An 18070-nucleotide genomic window follows, 5' to 3' on the forward strand; every position below is an offset into this window, starting at 1 on the left:
ATTTATCGCTCCCCAGGCTGTTCCCCGTGGAGGCGTCCGGCCGTCTGGCTACACAGGAAGTGACGACCGGGAGGAAAATCCTCTGACCCGGAAGTCAACCGCCACACCGCTGGCTAAACCGCATGGAGGGGAAGAACGCCGACGGGTAAGAGCGCCAATTCTACGGGATCTGGGGGACTGTGCCGCCTAATACCTCTACTCCTCTTCCTCCCCCGCTACATGATCAGGACATTGGCCTACCTAGACTGAAAAGGTAAAGATATGATCTATTGAGCCTGTGAACCAGGACGGTGAAACTTTTCCAATACCAACTACTCATCTCAGGTACACTGACTGTCCACCCAAAATCTATTTTGAAGTCTTTTCCAATATCAAGGACTGTCTTTACCCTGATGATCTTATCGATAAGTCGCCACTTGTTCACAATACTTAATACCTCCTTAATTTTGGAGAATCACTCACTGTAACCAACGACTCAATTTTGGACAAGTATGTTAAAAACCTATTGAAAGTCATCGGACTGACAACTATTTACATCACCAATACCTTTTCAAGATTATCTACATCTTATTTCAGTTCACCAATTGGTGAAATTCAGCCAGGTCTTGTTTGACTCCAGTGTCCATAGGGGTATTATTGAGGTCCTCACATTATACCCTGCGCATTATCCAGCATACCAGGTATGCTGGTTTATGCAGGGGTATAATATTCTTGAGTATATGGTATATTTTTTCACATGCATGGGTGCCTAATTGTTGATTTTATTTCATTTTTTGTGTGTTAGTGTCACCATGGTTCACCACCCAAGTGTTTGTTTTCTGTCTTGAAATCAATTTTTATGGCATACGTGCCAAATAAATTTACTATTTTTATTCAAACTTGTGTTTGGTGCCCTTAGTTGGTTGTTGGGATACAGAGTAACAGGGTACATCTGTATTCTCTTGGTCTCCCGACCTCTTGTTTTCTGTTTTGACAATTTATGCTTGTGCCAACGGTCACCAAACAAACTAGTGCAATTCAGTAAATATTGGTGAGGTGTTCATTACAATATAGTGAACTTCTCTGAGCCCTTTATAGAACACTATTTTTTGTTTTTTCAATGCACTGGCTGACTCTTTCTGTTTGTCCGTTGGTCTGAGGGTGGTAAGGAGAAGTAAGTTTTCGCTCTATTCGTAGTATCTGACATAGAGCTTGCCAAAACTTGGAGATGAACTGTGAACCACGGTCAGACAGAAGGGTCTTTGGAATACCATGTAACTTAAAGACATGTTTCACTAGCAATTCCGCTGTTTGCTTGGATGAAGGTAATCTTCGAATAGAAATGAAATGTGCCATCTTGGTCAGATGGTCCACTGACACTAGAATGGTGTTAAATCCTTTGGAAGGTGGTAGTTCTACTATAAGGTCTAAGGACACAACTTCCCATGGAACCTGTGGTATTGGTAGACTACAAAGTAGACCAGATGGTTTTGTAGTGTCAATTTTGGACCTTGCACAGATGTCACAAGAAGAAACAAATTTTTGTACGGTTGTCTTCATGTCAGGCCACCAAAACTGCCTAGTAAGTAAATTGAATGTTTTAGTCATACCCATATGTCCTGCCATAGGCACATCATGCGACAATTCCAAAATCTTGGTACGCATAGTAGTCGGTATGTAAAGTTTGTCGTTGTAATAGAGGAAGCCTTCTGCTTCAGCACTTAGTTGTGGTGGAGGTGAATCCAATCCTATGTTGTGCAAAATTTCTTCCTTCAGGGAACGAACAACACCGACAATACGTTCATAGGGTATTATAGGAATTGAAGGTATTTCGGCGTAGTTTTCCTCGGTTAATCGTGACAGCGCATCCGCCTTTTTATTTTTGTCTGCAGGAGTGTAGGTCACCAAAAGTTGAATCTTAAAAAGAATAAGGACCATCGTACCTGCCGGTGGGAAAGAGTCTTGTTAGTCTGAAGGTATTGAAGATTTTTATGATCTGTGTATATGAGAACTGGTAATCGAGTACCCTCAAGTAGGTGTCGCCAATTCTCCAATGCCAACTTTATGGCAAGCAACTCTTTTTCACCCACTGGGTAATTCACCTCGGGGCTGCTTAGTGATTTTGAGAAAAAAGCAACTGGGTGAAGTGGTGAAGTATTTGTTGGTCGTTGGGAGAGAACTGCTCCTACTGCCATATTTGACGCATCTACCTCCAGGATGTATTGAAGGGATGGGTCTGGATGGCGTAGTATGGGAGCAGAAGTAAAGCTTGATTTTAACAAGAGGAAAGCTCCATTTGCTTCTTCTGACCATTTGAATGTTTTTTTTATACTTGTGAGTTGTGTGAGAGGTCTCACAATAGCAGAGAAGTTCTTGATGAACTTCCTATAGAAGTTAGAAAATCCGAGGAATCTTTGTAATGCCTTACGAGTTGTTGGCACAGGCCAATCTAGAATACAGGATATCTTGCTCATATCCATTTTGATTCCATTTTTAGATATGATGTATCCTAGGAATAGTACTTCTTCTTTATAGAATAAACATTTTTTTAATTTTACGTATAAGTTGTGTGCAAGTAGTCTGGACAACACGAGTCTTACATGTTTTATGTGTTCAGATAAGGATTGAGAATAAATAAGTATATCGTCCAGATATACTACAACACAAACATCAAGTAAGTCTCTGAAGATGTCATTTATGAATCGTTGAAAGGCTGCGGGAGCATTACACAACCCGAATGGCATCACAAGGTACTCGAACAATCCATATCTGGTTCTGAACGCTGTCTTCCATTCATCCCCGTCACGGATTCGGATTAGGTTGTATGCCCCTTTTAGGTCCAATTTCGAAAAGTAGGTAGCCCCGCACACCTGTTCAATAAGTTCAGGAATGAGGGGCAAGGGATAGCGATCCTTTATTGTATTGGTATTTAATTGCCTGTAATCAATAATAGGCCTGAGACTTGAATCCTTATTGCGGACAAAGAAGAGTCCTGCAGCAGTAGAGGAAGTAGAAGGTCTGATGAACCCTTTCGCCAAATTCTCATCCAAGTATTCCTTGAGATGAGAGAGTTCATCCTGTGAAAGAGGATAAACATGACCGAAAGGCAACTTGCTATTAGGGAGTAGATCGATACAACAATCATAGTCCCTATGGGGAGGCAACACTTGAGCATTTTTCTCAAGGAAGACTTCCGACAAATCCTGGTAACATAGAGGTATAATCTCATCTGTCACCACAGACAGGATCTTTCCATATGATGAGAGATTACACGTGGTTTCACAATAGTGAGAAGAGAAGGTTAGAGTTCTTGTTTTCCAATCAATGATTGGTTGATGTATGTGTAACCAGGGAAGTCCTAAAATAATGGGAAAATGTGGTGAGGTTAGTACATCAAAAGTGGTAGTCTCCATATGAGACTCATTGGCAGTGACAAGGAGTGCCTGTGTCTGATTGGTGATTGGACCAGAGGATAACGGAATACCGTTAATGAAACTAACAGAGACAGGTTTGAGTTTTGAAATAATAGGTATTTTATTTAAGGTAGCAAAACAAGTATCAATGTAGTTCCCACAAGATCCTGTGTCGATCATAGCCTTGGTGGTGATCCTAGTTTGGTCCCACTGTAATGTCAAATGAATAAAAAGATAAGGATTAGAAAAGGAAGTCGTTAGTCCCCCTAGCAAGACATTTGAACACTCACCCTCTTTTTTGCGGACAAGGGGACAGCCGCTTAACAAATGATCCGGGGAGGCGCAGTACATGAAGAGATGTTCGGATCTTCTCCTGGCACGTTCAGTAAGGGATAAAGGTGGACGTATCATTCAGACCTCCATAGGAGTAGGGTCAACAGCCGACATCCGAGAAGGACTGGACAATGGCAATCCCATCTTCTCAGCCTTTCTTTCTCGCAGTCGTCTGTCAATATTGATACTGGTCTGTATCAGGGCAGCCAAGGTGTCAGGTAAATCCGCTCGGGCGAGCTCGTCTTTAACGGCTTCTGATAGGCCGAGTCTGAACTGAGTTTTTAGAGATGTATCATTCCACCCTGAATCAAGGGTCCATCTTTTGAACTCTGCCACAAAGTCTTCAACAGGTCTCCTTCCTTGTTTTAAAGCCCTCAATTGGGTATCAGCAGTACTCTGCCTATTGGGGTCTTCATATAAACTAGCGAGTTGCGCTAGGAATAAAGGATAGGAGTTGAGAAGTGGATAATCTTTCTCAAAGAGAGAGTCTGCCCAGGCACGGGGATCACCCGTCAGATAGGAAATAGTGGTACAGACTTTAATTTGGTCAGTAGGGTAGGTACGAGGTTTCAACAAGAAAAGCAATTGACATGCGTTTTTAAATTCACAAAATTTTTTCCGATCACCTGTAAACACTAGAGGAGGGTTTATCTTAGGCTCACGGGGCTGAGCAGCAGAGAGCTGTGCGAGACGGCCAACCTGCTGTCTCAAAGCCTGATTTTCGTTTTTTACCTCTGTAAGGGCAAGTATCAATGCATCTACTTGTTGTTTTAGCTGCATAACTTGAGTGGTTAATTCTGCTGAATCCATATTTTAAGGCTCGTTCAATCTGTAACGCTCTTGCGTTTTTTGTTAGTGAATGGATTTGCAGCTGCAGAATTATTACACTCAGTAGTCATGTAGAGATGTGTTGAACAAACATATCCAACTCTCAGGACTCATCACCGTGCACAGCCTGATTTATGCAAATATACATACACTCAATATGATGTTCCTGGAGTGATAGGATGTATATGATAGTATAGTGGTGAGAGACAGGCGTTAGAAATGGTGAGCACTCAGTAGTAATATTCAGGAGAGTGGTAGGTGATGATAGGTAGTATGCAGATAGGTTTAGCAATCATGTATAGTAACAGGTGGTAGGGGACAGCAGATGAAGTATACAAGAGAGAGTAACCTAGTGCAATGATGTAGATGATGGTAGGCTCAAGAGCTAGCAATCTATGAAGTTTATGCAGATGATAGGAATAGTGCTTACATAGTAACAGTCCTTAGTATGCAGAGGTAGATAGTGTAAGTTAGTTTAGGAAGAAATCCCCTGTGGGGTACTTATCACAAGTTGGGTTAGTAGTAGCAAGGTCCAGTAGTAGGAGAGTGATCCGGTAGCGAGATACGGGATCGGTAGCGAGGTTCCGGTTTTGTTCAGGCAAAGGAATAGCTAGAAGCTCCGGCAGCATAGAACAAGACTGGTCAAGCATGCGGTTTGAACGAGCAATGAGTGAGAGAAAACCGGCGATTGAAATAGCCGCTCATAGCGGCGCTCGGCGATGATGTCATCGTTCTTAAAGGTGTATGCGTTCCACCTAGTTAGCAAGGTGGGACACAATATTAAGGTAGAAATGGGAAATAAGGGTACCAAAGGTACCAGAATCTTACAGGCCTATATACAATCTCACAAGGAAAAACACTGAGTTCACATGGGGTTCAGAGCAGCGGACCGCATTCCTGGCTGCTAAAGAAGCCATTTTGCAGCATCAAGGATTGGGACCTGTGAGACAAGGAGTACCATTTCAGCTGGATGTAGTTGAGCAGGATGGTACAATATCTTGGAGTCTGTGGCAGCCAAATGAAAAGAAGGGACTGAGAGCAATACCCACTGGATTTTGGTCCAAACAACTTACAGGGGCACAGAAGAGATACATGCCCCTAGAGAAGTACCTGTTTGGGGCCTACACAGCACTTCAACACGTAGAGACCATTATAGGAAAGGACACAGTTACCATTCATACTGCATTGCCAATAGCAGGATGGGTGAGAGATAATGGACTGACCACTAGGGCAGCTGTAGTCCAGAACCAAACACTGATGAAATGGAAGTGGTACCTTCAAGAAAGAGGGGGTATTGCAGCTGGGGATGTCAGAGACATTTCAAAACAGTTGGCTGGGCTTGTCACTTTTACCAGCACCCATACAGAATAAGAAATTCATGTGCTGCAGTCATCCCCCATTCAAGAGGCTCCACCCTTTGAGTCTCTGTCAGATAAGATGAAGGAGTCAGCATAGTTCACTGATGGTTCAGCCATAGTCACCTCGTCTGGTCGTAAATGGACAGCAGCAGCCTACAACCCGAGTACAGACACAGTCCTGCAGGAGACCAGAATTGGAGGGTCCAGTCAGTATGCAGAGTTGAAAGCTGTAGTGATGACTCTTCAGGAGAATCTTTCTTCCCATGTCACTATCTACACTGACAGCTGGGCGGTCTTTAAAGGACTGACAACTTGGATGCCCACGTGGAAGTCCAATGAATGGTTGATTCATGGAAAGGTGGTGTGGGGAGGCAAGGAAGTCTGGGATTTCATCTGGAAGGAAGCTCACTCCCGCACCATAAAAGTGGGGCATGTTGATGCACATGTGCCCCTGGTCCCAGACTTTGGGAACTATAACAGAGTGGCAGACGAAATTGCCAAGGTGAATGCAGTTGTGCCAATTGATCCTGTCTTGATGAACTTGGCCAACTGGGCCCACAAGCAATCTGGACATTTGGGGCAGAAAGCCACATTTGAATGGGCACAGCAAAGAGGATTGCCCATATCAATGGACATGATAAGGACTGTAATAGGGACTGTACAGTGTGTGGAGAAGTGCGACAATGGCCATTGCAAAAGTACTCCACCGGGTCGATTAAGAGGGGAGAGAGGCCTACAGAGATTTGGCAGATTGACTTCATCTGTCCCCTGCCCCGGGGAAACAATGGACTGAGGTATTGTTGCACTGCAGTGGACACCTATTCAGGACTTTTGTTTGTTCATCCTTGCAAACGTGCAGATCAAGCCGCAACACTCCAACTGTTACAGAAAATTGTTGTTGCGTATGGCTGTCCCAAACAAGTCCAAAGTAAAACGGCTCACACTTCACCAGATCAACAGTACAGCAATGGGCCAAAGATTCTGGAGTGTACTGGTTGTGCCACATCCTATACCATCCACAGGCAGCTGGTTTGATTGAAAGATACAATGGGCTATTGAAGGACCAGATACGCAAACTTACACCCACACGTACACTGAGGGGGTGGGATCGGGTCCTCACACAGGCAGTCATGTTGTTAAATTCTAGGCCACTAGCCAAAAGTACACCATATGAAAGGATGGTTGGGGCTGGGGTGCAGATTCCACAGCTAGAGTGCAGAGTTCAGTATTTACACAAGGTTCCTGAAAGAACAGGGTTTAACAGGTAACAAGTTACTGCTTCCCATGACATAGAAACCAAGAGTGACGTATCTGAAGCTGAAGCCTATCTAGGAATGAGAGGGAATCTGGCAGGAAGGTTTGAAGTTATATTTGCATTGGCAGATGAGCTTCAGGACACTGGCTGGGACTCTGATTGGTTAGTGGATACTTCCCCGCAAGAGTGGAAAATGAGGCTCTATAATATCAAACCTTCCAAAATAAACAGCAGTGATCTTCTAGGAAATATCAGTATATTTCCTCTCCTCCCTATTGATGTTCTTTGGGAGGGTCAGAAGTGGATACAGGCAGGTGGAAAAGTGTTGGTCAGAGATCCAGGCAAGAAGTCAGTTAGAGGAGAGATTGTAGCTGAACGGCCGGGGTCTACTGTATATGTATTATTAGAAGGAAGAGATAATCCGCTTTGTTTTCCACTCCACAGGCTGTCTCCGATTTGATCCATAGAAAGACCAGAGAAAGTGGTTACATGATGGACAGAATCATGGAAGACTGCAAGAGCTATGGAGAGCAAGGCCTTTTGATGTATTACAAGCCTTAGTTACATAGTAGGTGAGGTTGAATAAAGACAACAGTACATCCAGTTCAACCTGTGTAGGTGTGTGTGGCTGTAATCATCTCACATACCCCTGAATGTTCTGATCCTTGATGTACGTCTAATAGTCTTTTGAAAGCCACCATACTACCCGCAAAAAACACCTCTTGTGGTAAAGAATTCCACAATCTTGTAGCCCTAACAGTAAAGAACCCCCCACGAGGTTAAAATGCTCTAATCACATTGTATGCCCCCGAGTCCTCATGCAATCCCTTCGACTGAACAGCTTTTTTTCTAAGCTGAGATCCCCATTGAGATATTTAAAAATTGCTATCATGTCCCCCCTCAGGCGTCTCTTCTCCAGGGAGAATAAATCAAGCGATTGCAGACGCTCTTCATAATTAAGGTCCTCCAATCCCCTAATTAGTTTAGTTGCCCTTCTCTGGACTCTCTCCAGCTCCAACACATCCCTCCTGAGGACTGGCGACCAGAACTGGACAGAATACTCCAGATGCGGTCGGACCAGAGTTTTATAAAGTGAAAGGATTATAGACTTATCTCTGGAATAATATTCTGCTGGCCTTGGCAGCTGCCGCTTGACATTGCATGCTGTTGCCTAGTCTATCATCAACCAAGACTCCCAGATCTTTCTCCATTTTTGATTCCCCCAAGGGTTCCCCTCCTAATGTGTATTGTGCTTTTATGTTTCTAGTCCCCAAGTGCAAAACCTTACACTTCTCCACGTTAAACCTCATTTGCCAAGTCGTTGCCCACTCCCTTATTTTGTCCAGGTCATCCTGTAGGATATCTGCTTCATGCTGTGCAGTTATTGCCCTGCCCAATTTTGTGTCATCTGCAAAAACTGATATCGAACTACTGATCCCGTCCTCAATGCTGTTTATGAATAAATTGAACAAGGTTGGTCCCAGGACTGAGCCTTGGGAGACCCCGTTGACTACCTCAGACCAGTCTGAGTATGCGCTGTTTATTACCACCCTTTGGACACGCCCTTTTAGCCCGTTCCGTATCCAAGAGCAAACCCTGCTGTCGATACCTGCAGACCTTATTTTATAAATTAAGCGCTTATGGGGAACTGTATCAAACGCCTTAGCGAAATCTAAGTACACCACATCCACTGGTCTGCCCCTATCTAGCTCACAGCTCACCTCCTCGTAGAATGTTAAGAGATTGGTTTGACAAGAACGCCCATTTGTAAACCCGTGCTGGTTACTGCTGATGATGCTGTTGTCTTTAGCAAACTCTACGATATAGTCCCTTATCATCCCCTCCAGAAGTTTACATACTACTGATGTCAAACTGAGAGGCCTATAATTTCCCGGTATATACCTCTGACCCTTTTTGAATATCGGAATCACGTTTGCTTTCCTCCACTACCCTGGTACATCTCCTGTCCTAATACTGTCAGCAAAGATCAGGAACAGTGGTCTAGATATAACCTTACTGAGTTCCTTGAGTACTCTCGGATGTACGCCATCTGGGCCTGGTGATTTGTTTGTGTTAAGTTTATCCAGCCTTTCCCTGATTTCACCCTTGGTTAGCCATAGTGGCAAGTCCTGTGTATTACTACTAACCATACAGTCATGGTCAGTGTACCCCTCCGTTTCCTGTGTAAATACTGACAAGAAAAAAGCATTCAGCACGGTTGCTTTTTCAGTGTCCTCTGTAACCATCCTCCCATCATCGTTAATTATGTGTGCAATATGCTCTGCCCTAGTTTTTTTGCTGTTGATATATTTAAAGAATTTCTTTGGTTTTTTTTTACTATCCTCCGCTATTTGTCTCTCAAAGTTTATTTTAGCCATCGCGATTTTGTGTTTACTCTTCTTATTTGCCTCCTTGTATTGGTCGAAAGCCAATACTGTGCCCTCTGATTTATATTTCCTGAAGGCCAATTTTTTTCCCCTAATAAGTTTTTTAATGCTACGGTTTAGCTAGCCAGGTTTGGCTTTGTCTCTTCTAAATTTATTTCCCATAGGAATGCACTGCAAGATGCATTTGCTTAATATGTTCCTAAAGCATTCCCATTTTTCCTCTGTGGTCAGTGATCCCAAGGTTTGGTCTCAGTTAACCCTTTCCATCAATGAGTACAATTTTGGAAAGTTTGCCCTTCTGAAGTTAAGGGTTCTTATGTTCACCACTTGCCTTGCTATATTGTTATTTACGCTAAATGTGATCATCCTGTGATCGCTAGAGCCCAGGTAGTCCTGGACTCCTACCTCCGAGATTAGGTCTGGGTCATTAGTGATCAATAGATCCAGGATTGCGTTTTCTCTAGTAGGAGAATCCACCAACTGTGACATGTAATTATCCTGTAAGGTTTCCGTGAATAGAGGGGCCTTATGTGAGTGTGTAGTCCCCTCTCCCCAGTCAATGTCCGGATAATTGAAGTCCCCCAATATGATGACTGATCCTAGCTTTGCCACTTTACCCAATAGTGCTAAAAATTCCAGCTCTACCTCCTCCCCTTGTTTAGGTGGCCTATAGCAAACCCCGACAATTACTTTTCCCTTTTCTCCTTCCCTATGGAGTTCTACCCATACGGATTCTAACTCCATACTCATCCCTTCCGTAATGTTACTCCTTACTCTCTATCACCCTTACATTGTTCTTGACGTAGAGACATACCCCTCCTCCTCTTTTTCCTACCCTGTCCTTCCGGTACACCGAATACCCTTGGATATTTGCCAGCCAGTCATGTGAGGGGTCGAACCAAGTCTCCGCTATTCCCACAAGGTCTATGCCCTCCTCATGTACTAACATTTCCAATTCATCCATTTTATTAGCTAGGCTCCTGGCATTAGCATATACCCCTCTTAGTTTTACGGAAGTTAAACGTGATTGGTGGTTATGTTTATTCCTGTTTGGTCTGAGGTCCTCCCGCACAGACCTACCAATTGACGTTGTGGACCTACTGTCGCTGCTGACCCTACAACTGCCTTCAGTCCTTTGCTCCCTCCTAACTGACTCTACTTCTGAGCCCTCCCCCGTCTCCTAGTTTAAAAGCCCCTCCAACTTGGTGGCCATCCTTCTCCCCAAAAGAGCTGTACCGTCCCCATTAAGGTGCAGCCCATCCGGGGGCGCATGCGCGGCGCGGAGCTGGAAGGTCACTAGCTTCTCGGCTCCGTCGGAGGGGAGAGAGACCGGCGGCTTTCCCGGGGCCAAACGAAATCTTTTCGCATCAAAAACCATCAGCTCCCCCGTGGGAACATCCCGTGCATGCCGTCATTGAGGAAAAATAATCGGGGTCGCCCTCCGAAACACTCCATGACGAACTATCTCCTCCGCACTAAGGAAACCACTAAAATGACTAAAGATGGCACCCAGGCCTGTCCTCTGCAGCATGCAGAGTCTTCCACACCGCCACCTCCAACCACATCTCCTGCAGCAGATCGTGAGTACGCTAATAGTATTTCTAAAGCAGACCTAGATGCTAGTCTCACGGCGATGTATAACAAGCTGGCTGACAAATTTCAAACTGAGATCCATAAATCAACCAACACGCTGTCACAGGAGATTGCTGCTTTGGGAGGTCGCACTGATTTATTGGAAATCCCCGGGACCGGATGGCTTGCACCCAAGGGTTCTTAATGAGCTCAGCCAGGTGATTGCCAGACCATTATTCTTGATCTTTAAGGATAGTTTACAGACGGGTATGGTGCCAGCTGATTGGAAAAAAGCCAACGTGGTACCAATATTTAAAAAGGGGCCGAGATATATCCCGGGTAACTATAGGCCGGTCAGCCTAACATCAGTAGTCTGCAAAATTTTGGAGGGGATGATAAGGGACCACATACAAGACTTTAGTAATGAAAACGGTATTATAAGTAGTAATCAGCATGGATTCATGAAAAATCGTTCGTGCCAAACCAATCTATTAACCTTCTACGATGAAGTGAGCTGCCACTTAGATAAAGGTAAGCCTGTGGATGTGGTGTATCTGGACTTTGCAAAGGCCTTTGACACCGTTCCCCACAAACGCTTACTGTACAAACTAAGGAAGGTAGGTATGGACCATAAGGTGAGTACCTGGATAGAGAACTGGCTCCAGGGGAGAGTCCAGAGGGTGGTGATTAATGGGGAGTACTCGGATTGGGCGGGTGTGGAAAGTGGGGTCCCCCAGGGTTCTGTCCTGGGACCAATCCTGTTTAATTTATTCATAAATAATCTAGAGGAGGGGATATCTAGTATAATCTCAGTATTTGCAGATGATACTAAATTAGGCTTGCCAATATCTTCTATGCAGGATGTGGAAATCTTGCAAGCAGACCTGAACAAAATAACAGGGTGGGCAACTACATGGCAGATGAGATTTAATGTTGAAAAATGTAAAGTAATGCACTTGGGGGCCAGAAACCAGAAAGCAAGCTACTCACTAGGGGGGGAACCTCTGGGTGAGTCTAGGATGGAAAGGGACCTGGGGGTACTGGTAGACAAGCAAAGCCAACAGAATACTGGGTTGTATAAAAAAGGGGATTCACTCCAGAAATAAAGAGATTATTCTTCCACTCTACAAGACTCTGGTCCGGCCACATCTGGAGTATGCTGTCCAGTTCTGGGCACCGGTCCTCAGGAAGGATGTGCTGGAACTGGAGAAAGTCCAGAGAAGGGCAACAAAAATAATTAGGGGAATGGAGGACATCAGCTATGAGGAAAGACTACAAGCACTGAACCTATTCTCTCTGGAGAAGAGACGATTGAGGGGGGATATGATATCAATGTACAAATACTGTACTGGCGACCCTAGCATAAGGAACAAACTATTCAGAGAAAGGGAATACAAAAAGACGCGTGGTCACTCACTAAAACTAGAGGAAAGGCGGTTTAACCTTAAAATACGTAGGGGGTTCTTCACTGTAAGAGCAGTAAGGATGTGGAATTCTCTTCCACAAGCAGTCGTATCAGCAGGGAGCATCGATAGTTTCAAAAAACTATTAGATAGGCACCTTAAAGACCACAACAGACAGGGGTATGCAATGTACGGTTAACAGCAAACACACATGCACATCATAGGTTGAACTGGATGGACGGATGTCTTTTTTCGACCTCACTAACTATGTAACTATGTAAGCACTGAACCCTGTCCTGCATCTTTCCCAGCTGCCAGCAGAGTTACCCAGTGCGCCGTGAAGGAAATGTAACGTCCCTGTCCATGCCTGCTGGACCAACAGTCAACAGTAATGTGGACCTTTCTGCTGACTGCTTTGTCCAATGAGGCCAAAACACTACCTTCCACGTGATGGTAGAGAGCTGTAATGGCCTTACGTGAAAAGAAATGTCTTTTTAGAACCTGCCAATGTGGTACAGCACATTCAACAAATTCAAGGGAACAGAGTCTACCAGATGAAAAGGCAGCAATTGTAGTGCTAACAATGTGGCCAAGCTAGCATTAAGACGCAGAGTAGGGTTAGAGATTCCAGATGAGGAGCAAGGTGAAGTATGATTGTTTTTATCTTGTAGCTCTTTCAGGTGCTGTTGCCAACAGACTGCATGGCAGGTTGTCATATGTCTTTTCAAGCATCTGGTGCCCAAGCAGCTGGTGTTCTGGCCACGCTTGATCCGCTTCAGACAGATGTTGCAAACAGCAATGCTGCAGTCTACTGCACATGTGTTGAAAAAAGCCCACACTAATGAACTTTTGGAAGTCCGCGGGGAGTTTGCAGCATCCTGCACCTGTGGAGCTCTGTGGTGTGATGCAATAGGTTGGCTACTCATATGGTGACCCCTGGAGCACATCCTGCCTCATTGGAATTGTAAGGTGAAAAGTAAAAGTGCGCTGATTGAATAGTGGGAAGCTGCTACCCTAGAGCTTTAAATAGTGAATTAGATAGATAATGTGTATCAGGTGCGCTAACCAAATAACATGTGAAATTACAAATGAAATCATATATGTATCAAAACATAAGTGATAAGGTCTATAATGAGACAATTGTGCTAGTGACTGGTGGAAAATATACAAGGCAAATAAAATAAATTGAATTCAACAGTATAACATTGAAAACACCAGTTAGTATCAAACAATAGTGTCCATCCAAATAATAACGTGACAAAAACAGTCCCAATTGAATGCACACAGTAAAGAAAAAGTCCAAATCCAAATTTCTTGTGAAGAAACGGTTAAACTGAAAATGTAAAGACCACGTGATTAAGGATTCAGTGTCCCACCACCAGCTTTGCTTCTTACGAGAAGATTGGAATATAAGGGCGTATAGAGAAATAGCTCTGCTCCAGAGATCACACAGCAAAGGAAAGACCCAAACGGGTTTAGCCACTAATGTCTCCCAGGTGGAAAAAAGAGAGTGGTTGGCCTCTTACCAAATAATTGATTGCTTGAGCTGTGAGCAAACGTACACTCCTGTCCTATGCAGGATAAGGTGTAGGGTAGATCTCTGGTAAATTCTCGCCTTTCCTGTCCTCAGTATGTATGGGGAAAGAAGAGGGGAGCGCCAATGGTGCATTATCGTTTAAAACATTTTATTTTAAATCAAAGAAATGCACTTACATTACAAAAACGAACAACGATCTTTCATGGCTTGAATGGGATGTGCCAATGACGGGAAGGGGTCAAACTGCTCACCGGAAGTACTTCCCTAGCACACATTACTATGTCTTCTATCACCAATTAGGTGAATATGTAAACATTGGAAAGAGGTAGAATTTCCGGTGTCCGCAAGAGACGTCCGTGGTTCTAATAATTAAAAATGGTGACATTACTAGATATTTTACAATGGACCAGTCTCCAATGGTACCTTAAATGTAATAAAATTTTAAGTGCATAAATACAAATAAAATGTGTTGACTTTATTAATAAAAGGGATGTGTCTTTCACTGATTAAGTTAAAATTAACCACCGGAAATACTCTCTCAATATGGCATTCAATCATTAATAAGCTAATTAGATAAAATCTAAAATTACATTATTTAAAACATATAAATTAGTTTAATACATACATAGATAATTAAAAGTTATTATTAAAATTGTTTTTTTGATTCCACAGGAATGATAAAATAAAGGAGGATAAAATGATGTGCAAGAAATGGAGGAATAAGTAGGCTTATATCTCATGGAAATATTAACTATTGTTAATAAATGAGTTAATATCCCATTCGATATTATGTCCTGACGGTCAGAAGCTCTTAAGTTCATAAATCCAGAAAGTTTCTCTTCTGGAGATCGACCTTTTCATATTGCTTGATTGCAATGAGGATTGTATTTTTCTATAACAACTATTTCTAAATTCTTCGGATTTTTTTGATGGTGGGTCGCAAAGTGTTTGGATAGGCTGTGGCCTACAAATCCTTTCCGGATATTGGCCAAATGCTCTCCTATTCTTATATTTGCGGTTCTGATTGTTCTACCCACATATTGTTTTCCACATTCACAGGTGGTCAAGTAGACTACCCCTTTAGTATGGCAAGTAATAAAATCCTTGATAGGGTAATCTTTTCCTGTGATAGTGGATTTAAATTTGTTAGTTTTAATTGTAGTTGCACTATTGCAAATATTGCAATTTCTACAAGGGAAAAAGCCTTTAAGATTAGGAAAATTAACTTAAATTAAAAATAACTTTTAACTATCTATGTATGTATTAACCCCTTCCATACCGCGCCATAGTAAAATGACGGCGGCAGGAATCCTTTCTCGATCCGGGCGGACGTCATATGACGGCGCCCGGATCTCCCCACTACTGCGCCCCCCCTGGGGGCGAGCAGCGCGGCGATGGGGGGTGAGGCTCGTCCCTTGGACTGAGCCCAACCCCGATCACGGTAAACAGCCAATGAAATTGGCTGTTTACCACGTGATCGGCTGTGTCAATCACAGCCGATCACATGAGCGGCTCCAGCACGAGCCACTCGTTCCCTTCTCAATGCACGCCCCCCGGGGGCGCGCAGCGCGCCGATCGGGGACGAGGCTCGTCCCTCAGACAGAGCCCATCCCCAATCTAGGTAAAGAGCCAATGAAATTGGCTCTTTACCACGTGACCGGCTGTGTCCAATCACAGCCGGTCACAAATGTCAACAGAGAACACGGTAACTAGCTGTCACCGTGTTCTCCTCCTCACACACTGATCCTGTGTGAGGAGGCGATTGTGGTAACAGCTAGTTACCAAATACAGTGCACCCCAAACACACTGATTGCCCCCCCCAATAAAGAGCACCTGTCACTAGCCCATCAAAGCACCTGTCACTAGCCCATCAAAGTACCTGTCACTAGCCCATCAAAGTACTCGAGTACCTGTCACTAGCCCATCAAAGTACCCGAGTACCTGTCACCAGCCCATCAGGTATCTGATGACAGGTACTCGGGTACTCTGATGGGCTGGTGACAGGTACTTGGGTACTCTGATGGGTAGGTGACAGGTACTCGGGTACTCTGATGGGTAGGTGACAGGTACTCGGGTACTCTGATGGGATACAGAGAGGTACTCGGGTACTCTGATGGGCTGGTGACAGGTATTCAGGTACTCTGATGACAGGTATTCGGGTACTCTGATGACGGGTATTCGGGTACTCTGATGACGGGTACTTGGGTTCTCTGATGACAGGTACTCAGGTACTCTGATGACAGGTACTCGGGTATTTTGAGTACCTGTCACCGGAGTACCAGAGTACCCGTCATCGGAGTACCCGAGTACCCATCATCGGAGTACCCGAGTACCTGTCACTTACCACCTACTCATCAGAGTACCTCACACCTGAAGTACCTGAGTACTTGCCACCTGCTCATCAGTACCCATCACTACTCATCAGTACTCATCAGTACCCATCAGCACCTATCACCTATCAGTATCAGTACTGATCATCCGTACCCATCAGTACAGTATCAGTATCACCTATCAGTATCAGCACTACTCATCAGTACCTATCACCTGCCTGTCCCCTGCCCATAAGAGTACCCGAGTACCTGTCACCTGCCTATCGGAGTACTCCAGTACCTGCCACTTGCTCATCAGTACCAGAGTACCTGTCACCTGCCCAGCAAAGTACCCGAGTACCTGTCACCCTTAATACAGCCACCATGTCTAAGTCCAAAAAGGTTTATATACGTCCTCCGTTTAAACCTAAATACCGGTGTTATGGCAGCAGATAGCTGCCATAACCCTGGTATTTTTTTAAACGGTGGACGGTTGGCTTTCCGATAAGGGTGGTCCCAGTGGCGCATTCGCCGGGGGATCACCCTTCCGGGGTGGCGGAAGAGGTGCCCCCCCTCCCGCCGCATTCTGGTCCTTTTCCCCGCTTACCGGACCCGCCGGCAGCGGGGAAAACTATCCGGTCCCGGATCCTCACAGACAGGATGTCGAGTGAGGGCAAGCTTGCCCTCACTCGACTCTATGGTCTTGGAGGACCGGAGCTACGGCAAACGTCGTTGCCTAGCAACCAGTTTAAAGGTCCCTTTTTTTTTTTCATTTTATTTATTTATTTATTTTTTTTCTATCTTTTAGTGTACTTGTGAGATCTGAGGACTTTTTGACCCCAGATCTCACAAAAAAGAGGTCCTGTCGTGCCTTTTTCTATTACAAGTAATGTTTACATTTCTTGTAATAGAAATAAAAATGATCATTTTTTTTTTTTTTTAAAAAAACAGTGTAAAAATAAAAATAAAAAATAATAAATAAAATAAATAGTAAAAAAAAAAAATTAAAGCGCCCTGTCCCCGTAAGCTCGCGCGCAGAAGCGAACGCATATGGAAACCCCGCCCACATATGTAAACAGTGTTCAAACTACACATGTGAGGTATCGTCGCGATCGTTAGAACCAGAGCAATAATGTGAGCCCTAGACCTCCTCTGTAACTCTAAGATAGCAACCTGTAGACATTTTTAAAGTGTCGCCTATGGGGATTTTTAAGTACCAAAGCTTGTCATCATTCTGTGAGCGTGCGCAATTTTGAAGCATGACATGTTGGGTATCTATTTACTCGGCGTAACATTATCTTTCACATTATGGAAAACAATTGGGCTAACTTTACTGGTTACTTATTTTTTAATTCAAAAAAGTGAATTTTGTCCAAAAAAATTGCGTTTGGAAGACCGCTGCGCAAATACGGTGTGATAAAAAAATATTGCAATAATCTCCATTTTATTCTCTAGGGTCTCTGCTAAAAAAAATATATAATGTTTTGGGGTTCTAAGTAGTTTTCGTGCAAAAACAACTGATTTTAGCTTGTAAACACCAAATGTCAAAAATAGGCAAGTGGCTAGGATGCATGATGATGCTCCTTGGATGTTGGGCCCCCCTATATGGCTAGGCGGTGAAAAAGTCTCACACATGTGGTATTGCCATACTCAAGAGGAGTGGCAGAATGTATTTTGGGGTGTCATTTTTGCTATG

Source organism: Pelophylax lessonae (assembly GCF_965119305.1).
Source record: "Pelophylax lessonae genome assembly, chromosome: 4".
NCBI lineage: Eukaryota > Metazoa > Chordata > Amphibia > Anura > Ranidae > Pelophylax > Pelophylax lessonae.